Source organism: Geotrypetes seraphini, chromosome 19, assembly GCF_902459505.1.
Source record: "Geotrypetes seraphini chromosome 19, aGeoSer1.1, whole genome shotgun sequence".
NCBI classification, from domain to species: domain Eukaryota; kingdom Metazoa; phylum Chordata; class Amphibia; order Gymnophiona; family Dermophiidae; genus Geotrypetes; species Geotrypetes seraphini.
In genome coordinates, this window is record NC_047102.1 from 15,494,118 (window position 1) to 15,507,842 (window position 13,725).

The following is a 13,725-nucleotide window of genomic DNA, read 5'->3' on the forward strand; positions in this document are numbered from 1 at the left end:
CACCTCTTGTACCTTTTTAATCATGCACTCCCTTGTACGTTTTTAATCATACCCCCCTTGTACCTTTTTAAACATACCCCCCTTGTACCTTTTTAATCATACTCCCCTTGCACCTTTTTAATCATACTCCACCTTGTACCTTTTTAATCATACACCCCTTGTACCTTTTTAATCATACGCTATTGCACCTTTTTAATTATACCCCCCTTGTAACTTTTTAATCATACCCCCCCTTGTACCTTTTTAATCATACTCTCTCTTGTACCTTTTTTATCATGCACTGCATTGTATCTTTTTAATCATGCACTCTTTTTACCTTTTTAATCATACCCCCCTTGTACCTTTTTAATCATGCACCCCCTTGTACCTTTTTAATCATACCCCGCCTTGTACCTTTTTAATCATACCCCCCATTGTACCTTTTTAATCATACTCTCCTTGTACCTTTTTAATCATGCACCCCCTTGTACCTTTTTAATCATACACCCTTTGTACCTTTTTAATCATACCCCCCTTGTACCTTTTTAATCATACCCCCCTTGCACCTTTTTAAACATACCCCCCTTGTACCTTTTTAATCATAAGCCATTGCACCATATTAATCATACCCCCTCCTTGTACCTTTTTAATCATACCCTCCCTTGTACCTTTTTAATCATGCACCCCCTTGTACCTTTTTAATCATACGCCCCTTGCACCTTTTTAATCATAGCCCCCCTTGTACCTTTTTAATCATGCACCCCCCTTATACCTTTGTAATCATGCACTCCCTTGTACCTTTTTAATCATACACCCTTTGTACCTTTCAATCATACCCCCCTTTTACCTTTTTAATCATACCCCCCATTGTACCTTTTTAATCATACCCCCCTTGTACCTTTTTAATCATGCACCCCCTTGTACCTTTTTAATCATACCCCCCCTTGTACCTTTTTAATCATGCACCCCCCTTATACCTTTGTAATCATGCACTCCCTTGTACCTTTTTAATCATACACCCTTTGTACCTTTCAATCATACCCCCCTTTTACCTTTTTAATCATACCCCCCATTGTACCTTTTTAATCATACCCCCCTTGTACCTTTTTAATCATACCCCCCATTGTACCTTTTTAATCATACTCCACCTTGTACCTTTTTAATCATACACCCCCTTGTACCTTTTTAATCATACCCCCCCTTGTACCTTTTTAATCATGCACCCCCCTTATACCTTTGTAATCATGCACTCCCTTGTACCTTTTTAATCATACACCCTTTGTACCTTTCAATCATACCCCCCTTTTACCTTTTAATCATACCCCCCATTGTACCTTTTTAATCATACCCCCCTTGTACCTTTTTAATCATGCACCCCCTTGTACCTTTTTAATCATACCCCGCCTTGTACCTTTTTAATCATACCCTCCCTTGTACCTTTTTAATCATGCACCCCCCTTGTACCTTTTTAATCATGCACCCCCTTGTACCTTTTTAATCATACACCCTTTGTACCTTTTTAATCATACCCCCCTTGTACCTTTTTAATCATATCCCCCTTGCACCTTTTTAAACATACCCCCCTTGTACCTTTTTAATCATAAGCCATTGCACCATATTAATCATACCCCCTCCTTGTACCTTTTTAATCATACCCTCCCTTGTACCTTTTTAATCATGCACCCCATTGTACCTTTTTAATCATACGCCCCTTGCACCTTTTTAATCATACTCCCCTTGTACCTTTGTAATCATACCCCCCCTTGTACCTTTTTAATCATACCCCTCCTTGTACCTTTTTAATCCTACGCCATTGCACCTTTTTAATCATACCTCCTCCTTGTACCTTTTTAATCATACCCTCCCTTGAACCTTTTTAATCATACCCCTCCTTGTACCTTTTTAATCATACCCCCCTTGTAACTTTTTAATCCTACGCCATTGCAACTTTTTAATCATACCTCCTCCTTGTATCTTTTTAATCATACCCTCCCTTGTACCTTTTTAATCATGCACCCCCCTTGTACCTTTTTAATCATACCCCATTGCACCTTTTTAATCATACCTCCCTTTGTACCTTTTTAATCATACACCCCCTTGTGCCTTTTTAATCATACCCCCCTTTGTACCTTTATAATCATACCCCCCCTTGTACCTTTTTAATCATTACCCCCCTTGTGCCTTTTTAATCATGCACCCCCCTTGTACCTTTTTAATCATACACCCTTTGTACCTTTTTAATCATACCCCCCCTTGTACCTTTTTAATCATACCCCCAGTTGTACCTTTTTAATCATACCCCCCTTGTACCTTTTTTAATCATACCCCCCTTTGCACCTTTTTAATCATACCCCCTCCTTGTACCTTTTTAATCATACCCTCCATTGCACCTTTTTAATCATACTCCCCCTTGCACCTTTTTTAATCATACTCCCCCTTGTGACCTTTGTAATCATACCCCCTTGTAACTTTTTTAATCATACGCCATTGCACCTTTTTAATCATACCCCCTCATTGTACCTTTTTAATCATACCCCCTTGTACCTTTTTATTCATACACCCTCTTGTACCTTTTATAATCATACCCCCCCTTGTAACTTTTTAATCATACCCCCTCCTTGTACCTTTTTAATCATACCCTCCATTGCACCTTTTTTATCATACTCCCCTTGCACCTTTTTAATCATACTCCCCCTTGTACCTTTGTAATCATACCCCCTTGTAACTTTTTAATCATACGCCATTGCACCTTTTTAATCATACCCCCTCATTGTACCTTTTTAATCATACCCCCTTGTACCTTTTTATTCATACACCTCTTGTACCTTTATAATCATTCCCCCCCTTGTACCTTTTTATTCATATACCTCTTGTTCCTTTTTAATCATTCCCCCCCTTGTACCTTTTTAATCATACCCCCCTTGTACCTTTTTATACATACACCTCTGGTACCTTTTTAATCATACCCCCCTTGTACCTTTTTAATCATAACCCCCCTTGTACCTTTTTAATCATACCCCCCCCTTGTACCTATTTATTCATACACCTCTTGTACCTTTTTAATCATACCCCCCTTGTACCTTTTTAATCATACACCCTTTGTACCTTTTTATTCATACACCTCTTGTACCTTTTTAATCATGCACTCCCTTGTACGTTTTTAATCATACCCCCCTTGTACCTTTTTAAACATACCCCCTTGTACCTTTTTAATCATACTCCCCTTGCACCTTTTTAATCATACTCCACCTTGTACCTTTTTAATCATACACCCCTTGTACCTTTTTAATCATACGCTATTGCACCTTTTTAATTATACCCCCCTTGTAACTTTTTAATCATACCCCCCCTTGTACCTTTTTAATCATACTCTCTCTTGTACATTTTTTATCATGCACTGCATTGTATCTTTTTAATCATGCACTCTTTTTACCTTTTTAAACATACCCCCAGTTGTACCTTTTTAATCATACCCCCCTTGTACATTTTTAATCATACCCCCCTTGTACCTTTTTAATCATGCACTCCCTTGTACCTCTTTTAATCATACCCCCCTTGTGCCTTTTTAATCATACCCCCCCTTGTACCTTTTTAATCATACCCCCCTTGAACCTTTTTAAACATACCCCCCTTGTACCTTTTTAATCATAAGCCATTGCACCATATTAATCATACCCCCTCCTTGTACCTTTTTAATCATACCCTCCCTTGTACCTTTTTAATCATGCACCCCCTTGTACCTTTTTAATCATACGCCCCTTGCACCTTTTTAATCATAGCCCCCCTTGTACCTTTTTAATCATGCACCCCCCTTATACCTTTTTAATCATACACCCTTTGTACCTTTCAATCATACCCCCTTTTACCTTTTTAATCATACCCCCCATTGTACCTTTTTAATCATACCCCCCTTGTACCTTTTTAATCATGCACCCCCTTGTACCTTTTTAATCATAGCCCCCCTTGTACCTTTTTAATCATGCACCCCCCTTATACCTTTGTAATCATGCACTCCCTTGTACCTTTTTAATCATACACCCTTTGTACCTTTCAATCATACCCCCCTTTTACCTTTTTAATCATACCCCCCCTTGTACCTTTTTAATCATACCCCCCTTGTACCTTTTTAATCATGCACCCCCTTGTACCTTTTTAATCATAGCCCCCCTTGTACCTTTTTAATCATGCACCCCCCTTATACCTTTGTAATCATGCACTCCCTTGTACCTTTTTAATCATACACCCTTTGTACCTTTCAATCATACCCCCCTTTTACCTTTTTAATCATACCCCCCATTGTACCTTTTTAATCATACCCCCTTTGTACCTTTTTAATCATACCCCCCATTGTACCTTTTTAATCATACTCCACCTTGTACCTTTTTAATCATACACCCCCTTGTACCTTTTTAATCATAGCCCCCCTTGTACCTTTTTAATCATGCACCCCCCTTATACCTTTGTAATCATGCACTCCCTTGTACCTTTTTAATCATACACCCTTTGTACCTTTCAATCATACCCCCCTTTTACCTTTTTAATCATACCCCCCATTGTACCTTTTTAATCATACCCCCCTTGTACCTTTTTAATCATGCACCCCCTTGTACCTTTTTAATCATACCCCGCCTTGTACCTTTTTAATCATACCCTCCCTTGTACCTTTTTAATCATGCACCCCCCTTGTACCTTTTTAATCATGCACCCCCTTGTACCTTTTTAATCATACACCCTTTGTACCTTTTTAATCATACCCCCCTTGTACCTTTTTAATCATACCCCCCTTGCACCTTTTTAAACATACCCCCCTTGTACCTTTTTAATCATAAGCCATTGCACCATATTAATCATACCCCCTCCTTGTACCTTTTTAATCATACCCTCCCTTGTACCTTTTTAATCATGCACCCCCTTGTACCTTTTTAATCATACGCCCCTTGCACCTTTTTAATCATACTCCCCTTGTACCTTTGTAATCATACCCCCCCTTGTACCTTTTTAATCATACCCCTCCTTGTACCTTTTTAATCCTACGCCATTGCACCTTTTTAATCATACCTCCTCCTTGTACCTTTTTAATCATACCCTCCCTTGAACCTTTTTAATCATACCCCTCCTTGTACCTTTTTAATCATACCCCCCTTGTAACTTTTTAATCCTACGCCATTGCAACTTTTTAATCATACCTCCTCCTTGTATCTTTTTAATCATACCCTCCCTTGTACCTTTTTAATCATGCACCCCCCTTGTACCTTTTTAATCATACCCCATTGCACCTTTTTAATCATACCTCCCTTTGTACCTTTTTAATCATACACCCTTTGTACCTTTCAATCATACCCCCCTTTTACCTTTTTAATCATACCCCCCATTGTACCTTTTTAATCATACCCCCCTTGTACCTTTTTAATCATGCACCCCCTTGTACCTTTTTAATCATACCCCGCCTTGTACCTTTTTAATCATACCCCCCATTGTACCTTTTTAATCATACTCTCCTTGTACCTTTTTAATCATGCACCCCCTTGTACTTTTTTAATCATACACCCTTTGTACCTTTTTAATCATACCCCCCTTGTGCCTTTTTAATCATACCCCCCTTTGTACCTTTATAATCATACCCCCCTTGTACCTTTTTAATCATACCCCCCTTGTGCCTTTTTAATCATGCACTCCCTTGTACTTTTTTAATCATACACCATTTGTACCTTTTTAATCATACCCCCCTGGTACCTTTTTAAACATACCCCCAGTTGTACCTTTTTAATCATACCCCCCTTTTTACCTTTTTAATCATACCCCCCCTTGCACCTTTTTAATCATACCCCCTCCTTGTACCTTTTTAATCATACCCTCCATTGCACCTTTTTTATCATACTCCCCTTGCACCTTTTTAATCATACTCCCCCTTGTACCTTTGTAATCATACCCCCTTGTAACTTTTTAATCATACGCCATTGCACCTTTTTAATCATACCCCCTCATTGTACCTTTTTAATCATACCCCCTTGTACCTTTTTATTCATACACCTCTTGTACCTTTTTAATCATACCCCCCCTTGTACCTTTTTATTCATATACCTCTTGTTCCTTTTTAATCATTCCCCCCCTTGTACCTTTTTATTCATATACCTCTTGTTCCTTTTTAATCATTCCCCCCCTTGTACCTTTTTAATCATACCCCCCTTGTACCTTTTTATACATACACCTCTGGTACCTTTTTAATCATACCCCCCTTGTACCTTTTTTTTTTTTTTTTTTTTTTTTATATTATTTATTTATAGAATTTTTTACAAAATTTCCAAGCATATACATCTTGTACAGTAAAGTGAGATCACACAACATATTAAATTAACATTCCAAAATTAATATTACTACAAGGAACTTCTAATCTAGCTGATCTCACACTAGTCCTCAATATTATTAGATCCATAATTAAGAGTAGAACAAATATAATTCAAATTAGTTAAATAAATAAGAAAAAAAAAAAAAAATCCTTTTCTGACTAAAGTGCAGGGAATTAACCTTAAATAGACGTTATGTTGTTATTATTCCTTTTTCTAGACGTTTCACTGAGATAAAGCTAATCAACTGAGATGGCTCTGTAAATATATACTTAAATGATAAATATCTAACTACACATTTACATGGATATCTCAAAAAGAAAATACCCCCTATTTGGGTCACTCCAGGCTTAAGAATTAAAAATTCTTTCCTTCTTTTCTGAGTCTCTCTAGAGACATCAGGAAAAATCTGAATATGCTGCCCCAGGAAGTCTTTGGATCTGTTTTTGAAGAAAAGTTTTAATATCCAATCTTTGTCTGGAGCCAAAGCGACAGACAACAAGAGAGTAGCTGGAACAGCCAGTTCCCTATCTGATTGTTCCAGTATTGCCGAAATGTCCATTGACCTCTCCCGGGGTTCCTCAATTTTCCCTTCTTCTTTGGATATGGGCTTAGCAGGTAGGTAATACACTCTTGTAAGAGGAGGTAAGGAGTTTTCAGGAATTTCCAAAATTTCCATAAAATATCTTTTCACCATTTCTCTAGGAGAAGTTGACAGGATTCTTGTACCTTTTTAATCATAACCCCCCTTGTACCTTTTTAATCATACCCCCCCCTTGTACCTATTTATTCATACACCTCTTGTACCTTTTTAATCATACCCTCTCTTGTACCTTTTTAATCATACCTCCTTGTACCTTTTTAAACATACCCCACCTTGTACCTTTTTAATCATACGCCATTGCACGTTTTTAATCATACGCTATTGCACCTTTTTAATCAAAGCCCCCCTTGTAACTTTTTAATCATGCACCCCCCTTGTACCTTTGTAATCATGCACTCCCTTGTACCTTTTTAATCATACCCTCCTTGTACCTTTTTAATCATGCACCCCCTGGTACGTTTTTAAACATACCCCCAGTTGTACCTTTTTAATCATACCCGCCTTGTACCTTTTTAATCATACCCCCCCTTGTACCTTTTTAATCATACCTCCCCCTTGTAACTTTTTATTCATACGCCATTGCACCTTTTTAATCATGCACCCCCTTGTACCTTATTAATCATACCCCCTTGTACCTTTTTAATCATACCCCGCCTTGTACCTTTTTAATTATACCCCCCCTTGTAACTTTTTAATCCTACGCCATTGCACCTTTTGAATCATACCTCCTCCTTGTACCTTTTTAATCATACCCTCCCTTGTACCTTTTTAATCATACTCTCTCTTGTACCTTTTTTATCATGCACTGCCTTGTACCTTTTTAATCATGCACTCTTTTTACCTTTTTAATCATACCCCCCCTGGTACGTTTTTAAACATACCCCCAGTTGTACCTTTTTAATCATACCCCCCTTGTACCTTTTTAATCATACCCTCCTTGTAACTTTTTAATCATACGCCATTGCACCTTTTTAATCATACCCCCTCCTTGTACCTTTTTAATCATGCACACCCCTTGTACCTTTTTAATCATACCCCCCCCTTGTAACATTTTAATCATACGCCATTGCCATTGCACCTTTTTAATCATACCCCCCTTGTGCCTTTTTAATCATACCCCCCTTTGTACCTTTTTAATCATACCCCCCCTTGTACCTTTTTAATCATACCCCCCTTGTGCCTTTTTAATCATACCCCCCCTTTGTACCTTTTTAATCATACCCTCTCTTGTACCTTTTTAATCATGCAATCCCTTGTACCTTTTTAAACATAACCCCCTTGTACCTTTTTAATCATACGCTAAGGCACGTTTTTAATCATACTCCACCTTGTACCTTTTTAATCATACACCCCCTTGTACCTTTTTAATCATACGCTATTGCACCTTTTTAATCATACACCCCCTTGTACCTTTTTAATCAAAGCCCCCCTTGTACCTTTTTAATCATGCACTCCCTTGTACCTTTTTAATCATGCACCCCCTGGTACGTTTTTAAACATACCCCCAGTTGTACCTTTTTAATCATACCCCCCCTTGTACCTTTTTAATCATACCTCCCCCTTGTAACTTTTTATTCATACAAAATTGCACCTTTTTAATCATGCACCCCCTTGTACCTTTTTAATCATAGCCCCCCTTGTACCTTTTTAATCATGCACCCCCCTTATACCTTTGTAATCATGCACTCCCTTGTACCTTTTTAATCATACACCCTTTGTACCTTTCAATCATACCCCCCTTTTACCTTTTAATCATACCCCCCATTGTACCTTTTTAATCATACCCCCCTTGTACCTTTTTAATCATGCACCCCCTTGTACCTTTTTAATCATACCCCGCCTTGTACCTTTTTAATCATACCCTCCCTTGTACCTTTTTAATCATGCACCCCCCTTGTACCTTTTTAATCATGCACCCCCTTGTACCTTTTTAATCATACACCCTTTGTACCTTTTTAATCATACCCCCCTTGTACCTTTTTAATCATATCCCCCTTGCACCTTTTTAAACATACCCCCCTTGTACCTTTTTAATCATAATCCATTGCACCATATTAATCATACCCCCTCCTTGTACCTTTTTAATCATACCCTCCCTTGTACCTTTTTAATCATGCACCCCATTGTACCTTTTTAATCATACGCCCCTTGCACCTTTTTAATCATACTCCCCTTGTACCTTTGTAATCATACCCCCCCTTGTACCTTTTTAATCATACCCCTCCTTGTACCTTTTTAATCCTACGCCATTGCACCTTTTTAATCATACCTCCTCCTTGTACCTTTTTAATCATACCCTCCCTTGAACCTTTTTAATCATACCCCTCCTTGTACCTTTTTAATCATACCCCCCTTGTAACTTTTTAATCCTACGCCATTGCAACTTTTTAATCATACCTCCTCCTTGTATCTTTTTAATCATACCCTCCCTTGTACCTTTTTAATCATGCACCCCCCTTGTACCTTTTTAATCATGCACCCCCCTTGTACCTTTTTAATCATACCCCATTGCACCTTTTTAATCATACCTCCCTTTGTACCTTTTTAATCATACACCCTTTGTACCTTTCAATCATACCCCCCTTTTACCTTTTTAATCATACCCCCCATTGTACCTTTTTAATCATACCCCCCTTGTACCTTTTTAATCATGCACCCCCTTGTACCTTTTTAATCATACCCCGCCTTGTACCTTTTTAATCATACCCCCCATTGTACCTTTTTAATCATACTCTCCTTGTACCTTTTTAATCATGCACCCCCTTGTACTTTTTTAATCATACACCCTTTGTACCTTTTTAATCATACCCCCCTTGTGCCTTTTTAATCATACCCCCCTTTGTACCTTTATAATCATACCCCCCTTGTACCTTTTTAATCATACCCCCCTTGTGCCTTTTTAATCATGCACTCCCTTGTACTTTTTTAATCATACACCATTTGTACCTTTTTAATCATACCCCCCTGGTACCTTTTTAAACATACCCCCAGTTGTACCTTTTTAATCATACCCCCCTTTTTACCTTTTTAATCATACCCCCCCTTGCACCTTTTTAATCATACCCCCTCCTTGTACCTTTTTAATCATACCCTCCATTGCACCTTTTTTATCATACTCCCCTTGCACCTTTTTAATCATACTCCCCCTTGTACCTTTGTAATCATACCCCCTTGTAACTTTTTAATCATACGCCATTGCACCTTTTTAATCATACCCCCTCATTGTACCTTTTTAATCATACCCCCTTGTACCTTTTTATTCATACACCTCTTGTACCTTTTTAATCATACCCCCCCTTGTACCTTTTTATTCATATACCTCTTGTTCCTTTTTAATCATTCCCCCCCTTGTACCTTTTTATTCATATACCTCTTGTTCCTTTTTAATCATTCCCCCCCTTGTACCTTTTTAATCATACCCCCCTTGTACCTTTTTATACATACACCTCTGGTACCTTTTTAATCATACCCCCCTTGTACCTTTTTAATCATAACCCCCCTTGTACCTTTTTAATCATACCCCCCCCTTGTACCTTTTTATTCATACACCTCTTGTACCTTTTTAATCATACCCCCCTTGTACCTTTTTAATCATACACCCTTTGTACCTTTTTATTCATACACCTCTTGTACCTTTTTAATCATGCACTCCCTTGTACGTTTTTAATCATACCCCCCTTGTACCTTTTTAAACATACCCCCTTTGTACCTTTTTAATCATACTCCCCTTGCACCTTTTTAATCATACTCCACCTTGTACCTTTTTAATCATACACCCCTTGTACCTTTTTAATCATACGCTATTGCACCTTTTTAATTATACCCCCCTTGTAACTTTTTAATCATACCCCCCCTTGTACCTTTTTAATCATACTCTCTCTTGTACCTTTTTTATCATGCACTGCATTGTATCTTTTTAATCATGCACTCTTTTTACCTTTTTAAACATACCCCCAGTTGTACCTTTTTAATCATACCCCCCTTGTACATTTTTAATCATACCCCCCTTGTACCTTTTTAATCATGCACTCCCTTGTACCTCTTTTAATCATACCCCCCTTGTGCCTTTTTAATCATACCCCCCCCTTGTACCTTTTTAATCATACCCTCTCTTGTACCTTTTTAATCATGCCCTCTCTTGTACCTTTTTAATCATACCCTCTCTTGTACCTTTTTAATCATACCTCCTTGTACCTTTTTAAACATACCCCACCTTGTACCTTTTTAATCATACGCCATTGCACGTTTTTAATCATACGCTATTGCACCTTTTTAATCAAAGCCCCCCTTGTAACTTTTTAATCATGCACCCCCCTTGTACCTTTGTAATCATGCACTCCCTTGTACCTTTTTAATCATACCCTCCTTGTACCTTTTTAATCATGCACCCCCTGGTACGTTTTTAAACATACCCCCAGTTGTACCTTTTTAATCATACCCGCCTTGTACCTTTTTAATCATACCCCCCCTTGTACCTTTTTAATCATACCTCCCCCTTGTAACTTTTTATTCATACGCCATTGCACCTTTTTAATCATGCACCCCCTTGTACCTTATTAATCATACCCCCTTGTACCTTTTTAATCATACCCCGCCTTGTACCTTTTTAATTATACCCCCCCTTGTAACTTTTTAATCCTACGCCATTGCACCTTTTGAATCATACCTCCTCCTTGTACCTTTTTAATCATACCCTCCCTTGTACCTTTTTAATCATACTCTCTCTTGTACCTTTTTTATCATGCACTGCCTTGTACCTTTTTAATCATGCACTCTTTTTACCTTTTTAATCATACCCCCCCTGGTACGTTTTTAAACATACCCCCAGTTGTACCTTTTTAATCATACCCCCCTTGTACCTTTTTAATCATACCCTCCTTGTAACTTTTTAATCATACGCCATTGCACCTTTTTAATCATACCCCCTCCTTGTACCTTTTTAATCATGCACACCCCTTGTACCTTTTTAATCATACCCCCCCCTTGTAACATTTTAATCATACGCCATTGCCATTGCACCTTTTTAATCATACCCCCCTTGTGCCTTTTTAATCATACCCCCCTTTGTACCTTTTTAATCATACCCCCCCTTGTACCTTTTTAATCATACCCCCCTTGTGCCTTTTTAATCATACCCCCCCTTTGTACCTTTTTAATCATACCCTCTCTTGTACCTTTTTAATCATGCAATCCCTTGTACCTTTTTAAACATAACCCCCTTGTACCTTTTTAATCATACGTTAAGGCACGTTTTTAATCATACTCCACCTTGTACCTTTTTAATCATACACCCCCTTGTACGTTTTTAATCATACGCTATTGCACCTTTTTAATCATACTCCACCTTGTACCTTTTTAATCAAAGCCCCCCTTGTACCTTTTTAATCATGCACTCCCTTGTACCTTTTTAATCATGCACCCCCTGGTACGTTTTTAAACATACCCCCAGTTGTACCTTTTTAATCATACCCCCCCTTGTACCTTTTTAATCATACCTCCCCCTTGTAACTTTTTAATCCTACGCCATTGCACCTTTTGAATCATACCTCCTCCTTGTACCTTTTTAATCATACACTCCCTTGTACCTTTTTAATCATACGCTATTGCACCTTTTTAATTATACCCCCCCTTGTAACATTTTAATCATAACCCCCTTGTACCTTTTTAATCATACTCTCTCTTGTACCTTTTTTATCATGCACTGCCTTGTACCTTTTTAATCATGCACTCTTTTTACCTTTTTAATCATACCCCCCCTGGTACGTTTTTAAACATACCCCCAGTTGTACCTTTTTAATCATACCCCCCTTGTACCTTTTTAATTATACCCCCCTTGTAACTTTTTAATCATACGCCATTGCACCTTTTTAATCATACCCCCTCCTTGTACCTTTTTAATCATGCACCCCCCTTGTACCTTTGTAATCATACCCCCACTTGTAACATTTTAATCATACGCCATTGCACCTTTTTAATCATACCCCCCTTGTGCCTTTTTAATCATACCCCCCTTTGTACCTTTTTAATCATACCCTCCCTTTGTACCTTTTTAATCATACACCTCTTGTGCCTTTTTAATCATACCCTCTCTTGTACCTTTTTAATCATACGTTAAGGCACGTTTTTAATCATACTCCACCTTGTACCTTTTTAATCATACACCCCCTTGTACGTTTTTAATCATACGCTATTGCACCTTTTTAATCATACTCCACCTTGTACCTTTTTAATCATACACCCCCTTGTACCTTTTTAATCATACGCTATTGCACCTTTTTAATCATAGCCCCCCTTGTACCTTTTTAATCATGCACCCCCCTTGTACCTTTGTAATCATGCACTCCCTTGTACCTTTTTAATCATACACCCCTTTTACCTTTTTAATCATGCAACCCCCTTGTACCTTTTTAATCATGCACCCCCTTGTACCTTTTTAATCATACCCCCCTTGTACCTTTTTAATCATACCCCCCTTGTACCTTTTTAATCATACCCCCCTTTGTACCTTTTTAATCATACCCTCCCTTGCACCTTTTTAATCATATTCCCCCTTGTACCTTTGTAATCATAACCCCCCCCCCCTTGTAACTTTTTAATCATACGCCATTGCACCTTTTTAATCATACCCCCTCCTTGTACCTTTGGAATCATACCCCCCCTTGTAACTTTTTAATCATACCCCCCCTTGTACCTTTTTAATCATACCCCCCCCCTTGTAACTTTTTAATCATACGCCATTTCACCTTTTTAATCATGCACCCTCTTGTACCTTATTAATCATACCCCCCTTGTACCTTT

The 13,725-nt window shown here is 38.1% G+C and overlaps 1 long non-coding RNA gene across 1 annotated transcript in view; it reads left to right on the forward strand.

Moving 5' to 3' along the window:
* LOC117352143 overlaps positions 1–13,725 on the forward strand; it is a 256,878-nt gene that overhangs the window by 231,958 nt on the left and 11,195 nt on the right. The gene's annotated exons all lie outside the window — the stretch shown is intronic.